This window comes from Echinops telfairi, unplaced genomic scaffold (assembly GCF_000313985.2).
Source record: "Echinops telfairi isolate 266 unplaced genomic scaffold, ASM31398v2 ScPeMD7_7463;HRSCAF=8501, whole genome shotgun sequence".
Taxonomy (NCBI): Eukaryota; Metazoa; Chordata; class Mammalia; order Afrosoricida; family Tenrecidae; genus Echinops; species Echinops telfairi.
The window spans coordinates 4,521,285-4,526,627 of NW_022111363.1; the positions used below are offsets into that span (position 1 = coordinate 4,521,285).

The window sequence follows — 5,343 nt, forward strand, 5'->3', positions numbered from 1 at the left end:
TGTTCTCCATTCCGACCTCCCCGTGGCTGGTCTTTGGGCACGCCGTAGGTGCAGTTCATGCAGCAAATGGGCTGCACTTGGCTGCAGCACTATTGGGCACAATATTTGCTTCTCCTTTTCTTTGTCACCTGGGAAGGGAGGACCTGAGAGAGAGCTGAACTGGTTTTTTGTTGTTGTTGTTGTTTTGATAATGAATGGTGATGCTGTTCTTTCTTAATTTGTAATTCCCAGCAAAGTGAACCATGTAATTATCTGATTAAAAGGCAACCAATACCAGTCTATTTCTACTTACCAGTGCCTACGATATCAATCTTCATGCATTCATTGTTTCTTTTTTGATGACTCCCAGTTTTCCTAAATTCTTACTTGGTACATTCCACTGTCCGGTTATTAGTGGGTGTTCCCAGCTGCCGCTTCTCCTTTGGAATCAGACCACATCGGAACATAACTGCCACCGAAGTTTGACTCCCCCCACATCATTACAGTCAGCTGTACTTTGAGGCGGCATCTCCTCATCAGTGGTAGTTTCAGTGCCTTCAGACCTGAGGGAGTCATCCTCCTGCACTCTAAAGGCAATGTTCACAGTGGCTAACTTTTCAGAAGCGTCCTGTTTCTTCTTTCTGCCTCGTCTTATTCTCAACGCTTCACTGAAACCTGTCCACTGTGGGTGACCCTGCTGGTGTTTGAAATATTAGTGTCTTATACTCCATCATTGCAACAACATAGAAACCACCACAGTACAACCAACTGAAAGATGAGCGGTGGATATACAAAATCAATGCCAATTATGGAACCATTCTCTTAAGGGCACGTGAACCGGTTAGGGGAAAGTTCTTTGAGTTGGGTTTTAAAGGATACACTTGAATTCAGGCCAGAGTAGAGGTGGCAGAGGAGAAGGAGGGCAGGGCAGGTGTAGGGGAGTGGGTTGCCAAGAAGAGCAAACGGGCATTCTAGGCAGAAGCAATATCTTGGATAAAGCGGTAAAACAGTACAATACATTATGGTTAGGCGTTAGAACTGTATATTTCAGGCAACAGGATTTTAGTATAAACTTAAAAGTAGAACCCTTTGCCTTGGAGAGGGCCTGGAAACAAGATGGGTCACCAGCAGCTCTACCAGAGCCACCCACGGAAATTGGGCCAGGTTCCTGCTCTGGCCACGTGTGCTCAAACCGGCACGGCCAGATCTGGAAATACGGCCTCAACAGGTGCCGTCAGTGTTGCCATCAGTACTCGAAGGTTATCGGCTTCATCAGACTGGACTAAGTGATCTTTGAATGGATTATCTAAGACAGCGACCCCACAGAAGAAACAATGCCAACTGAACACAAAATAAAAAAAGTTCAAGTCTGGAAAAAATATATATTAGAAGTAGAGGAATTACTGTCAAAGAGATGTTTCAGAAAGGTGATTCGTGACCTTGCAAAAAGTATTTGGGGGAGAAGAGAAGATGAGACTGGGGCTAGGTCAGGTAGTTCAGGTGAGCAATCCCGTGGCCTAGCTGAGAGACAGCATTAAGCAAAAAGCAAGCACCTGTCTTCTCTTGTTGGAGCAGAAACCAGTTGTTCGACACTGCCCTCCGCCTTTCCCTCATCGTCGTGCAGTTATGATGCCTCAGGGAAGCCGCAGCCGTAGCTCCCGTGTGGCCACTCTGGCCAGCCAGGCCCCTCAGATGAGAGCTGCCCCCAGGCCAACCCCAGCTGCCCACCCACCAGCTGCAGCCCCACCAACTGTGGTCGGCTCACCTGCTACTGCGCCCCCCGACAGCCCGGTCTGATGGCCAGATGACAACCACAGCAGCCAGTGTGGCGGTGGGCTCTGCTGTTGGGCACATACTGGACCCTGCCATCACCGGAGGCTTCAGTGGGGAAAGCAGCGCTGAGCCCACCAGGCTTGAAATCCCATACCGGGAGCCTGGGGTGGGGGTGGGGGGCAGTCGGTGTACCAGCCGTGGCAACAGTGTGGCCCTTGCCACTATGAGATGAAGAAGTTTTGTGGGGGGGTGTCCGGAACCAGGGCGACCTCCAACTCTTTGAGGGTTTCAGTGAGGTGCTGAAGCAGTGTGAACTTGCACACGGATCGGCCTAATCACATTCAGATTGAAGAACTGGGAAATAATCTCTCACGACCAAGTTAATTTAGAATGCATCGATAACTGATAGTGGCCGTGTAACGTGCACAAGTTCAGCCTCTTCTCTATCATTAATCACTTTCTTGCTTTCAGAAGCTCCATGGAAGAAGTCATTCTTCTCCATTGAGATAATGTCAAGTTTGGGGCTGGGTTGGTGTGGCCCCCTAGTTCTAGTTCTTGTGGTGTAATTACTTGAATTGATGAAAATAACATTTTCTTCCAAAAAATAAGCAAAAAACAAGCATACTGTTGAAATGTAAGTGGCAAACTGCATCTTGTAAGTGATTGGTGGTTAGGAATGGAGAAGAAAGAGAAGTTCAAGGTGGACTCCTAAGTGTCTTTCATAGGCAATGAGGCTGAGGGTACTTGCAGGAGGAGACGCTTAGGAAACTAGTTGGGTCTGTGTTGAATGTAGACATGTGGTGACACCTCAGTGAAGGTGTCCCTTTGGCGTTTGGAAACATGACTTTGGAGTTCAGAAGGTGTGAGGGGATGAGAAGCAATTGATTGCCAATGTTCCCATTTATAGACAATGCCTTGAGCTACACCCATATGAATAGTTACAATTTTCAGGCAGCATGCGTGATGTGTCCCAGGAGACGGGGAGGAAAGGAGGCATTTCCTTCTATTGGGGAGATGGAAGGGCTGGACTTTGAAAAAGGCTTCATTAGAGAGGGAGCACATTTTAGGATGAAGGAGCCTAATGGGCAGAAGGGTTGGAGTAAATGTAGAATTGGGGAAGGAGGAGTGGGTTCCGCTGCAGCTAACTGTTGGAGATAGATAGGCCTGACAAATTCGATCGCACCCTATTTGGGTCTGCATCCTGTGCACAGTCTGCTTTCGTGGATCCGTACTCAGCTGTGTTGCACAGCAGTGCACATGCAGAATTCACTGCGAAGCCATCAGGGTTACATACCACCTCCACATGTCACTTCACCTGGAGGTGAGAACCCCAGTGGCTTTTAAGAGTAGAAAACCCAGGCTGACGTGATTACGCTCTGAATTTTTATACAAATCCATGAAACTATACCGCTTTTCTTTTAATGGCCACATGGCGCAGTTGCCACGTGTTTGCTGTTAGAGTGACATTTGTTTGCCTGTAAAGATTTTTCTTGAATTTGGGGGGATAACCGATATTTGCAGAACCCATTGCTACCCTCCCAGAACACGCGACTTTGCGGCTGTTAAAGGAGTAATGGAACAGTCCGAGGAAGGCCTGGGGTGCTCCTGTCACATGCAGTGTCCTTTTCAAAGAGGTGACAAGCTGTTTTCCGTAGATGACTGCTTAGGCACGGGATCGCACCATTTGGACCGATCACCAAATGCGCAGGTGCTTGCCTTGATGTGGCGCCGACAGGTTCCCCTCCGACTCTCTGAGGAGTCTCTGGATTCAGAACTGGCCGCCAGCCTTGCTCGTGCACTGGTGTAGCAGGAGAAACGTGTAGGACACCAGGCACGTCTGCGCAGCCGTCCTGAAAGGGCCTCTTCTAGGCATGTGTGGGTCCTGTTCACAAGCAGCTTGGACTTGTGCTCAGTTTAGAAGGTGTTTTTGTTTTGTTTTGTTTTTAACAAAGCCATCAGAACAGAAGTCTGCTTTTACACACCGATGTGCACGGAGACTTGGAATCAAAAGTATAGTGTATTTTTTTAAAAAATCAACATAAAAATGATTTGTTTACCAGCCTCATTAGTGACAAAATGTAGAGTTTTTTTAAAAAAGCTTACGTGAGTTTCTGACCTTTTGAAAATTATTTCTTGAGTTAATCTGTAATTACAATGCATCTACCTGATGGAGAGCCCTCTTTCCTATGAAGTACAGAGACATAAGAAAAAACTAGAAAGACCCGTGGATCAAATGTTTGACTTCCAAGAGAGTCCACAGAGAGATTGTGCTTTCTGAAAATCCTTAAAAGACAAACGTCGGGAGAGACAGAAGCGAAGATACAAGCAGCTTCAAACGTTCATAGGAAAATCATACTACCTTTTAATTTAAGTTTCCCACAAACTCTTTACAGCTGCCTTGGATTATGCTTTTTGTTTTAATGCCTAGTACAGGCACCTTTGGGAGCCCGACTGCTATAGTGGTGTGCGAGTTGGGCTACAAACAGCAAAGACAGTGGTTCAGAGCTGCCAGTCGCTTGCTTAGCAGGAGAAAAATAAGGCTTTCCACTCCCTTAGAGATTTACAGGCTGGGAAAAGTCCCTGGGGGCAGTTCCACTCCATCCCTTATGGTGAGTTGGAATCGACTCGATGGCAGTTCATTGGCAAACATTAGCATGACTCTTTGGATTATGCTGGAAAGACTCAAGTCTATTGAGGTGAGCAATAGTATTTAATAAACCCCAAGCACCAGAAAGTAGTTTTAAGATACCAGATAGGAGTCAAGTCAGTCTTTCTTTGTTCTTTGAATAAATAGTAATCTATTACGTTCCTGATCTGTACACTTACGATTCCACATACTGAGGATCCAGGAGTAAAAAATGGGCAAGAGGCCATGCCCTAACAGAGCTTATTTGGTGGTGGAGAAGACGGACAGCGCCTAAACTCAGTGAGTAGAAAGTAAAAGTTTGTTAGTTAATGAGAAAGGGGAAGGGGAAACGGACAGAGAATCCCGGGTGTCCTGAAGGTGACTTCTGAAGGTGACTTCGTGAGAATGGCTCTATCCTTTCGGGAGCTCCCGCCAAGTGACCTGGCAGGACCATGCAAATAGGGTGTGAAACACTTAGAGGGGTGACTGGGCACAAGACTGGGTCATTTGCGAAGCAGAAGGAGAGAAATCCTGGGACTATCAAGGAGGAAGAACCACCCGCAGAGTACCTGGAAACCTCAGCCTAAAGTGGCGGGGCTGAAACCAAAGCCTCCAGAGGCCCAGGCGTGGAGACCAAGGCGCAGAACAAAAAGCCACCCTGAGACGGAGCAGAGGGGCTGCACCCAGAGACTTGAGACATTGAGGTGGGGCAGCAGCAGGGCTTCCTGGCCCTTAGAGCAGAAGCCAAGGGACCATGTGGCTGAAAGGCTGAGGTTCAAAGAGAGACTTGGCTACTGGCTGAGAGGACCGAACCAACCCCTGTATCGAACCTTGCTGTTTATTATCTTGACGGGTGGTAGCCTAGTAACTTCCCTGATAACCCCCCACATCTGTGAGCTTCTCATGTAAATTCTGTGTGACCCTTGCAACAAGTTATCAAACCTAGTAGAAAAGTAGAGTGCCTG

General features: G+C 47.4%; 1 protein-coding gene and 1 pseudogene across 3 annotated transcripts in view; both read left to right on the top strand.

The window, feature by feature from the left end:
- SIK3 (SIK family kinase 3) overlaps nt 1-5,343 on the top strand; it is a 124,452-nt gene that overhangs the window by 30,263 nt on the left and 88,846 nt on the right. The gene's annotated exons all lie outside the window — the stretch shown is intronic.
- LOC115873125 lies at nt 1,609-2,087 on the top strand (annotated as a pseudogene).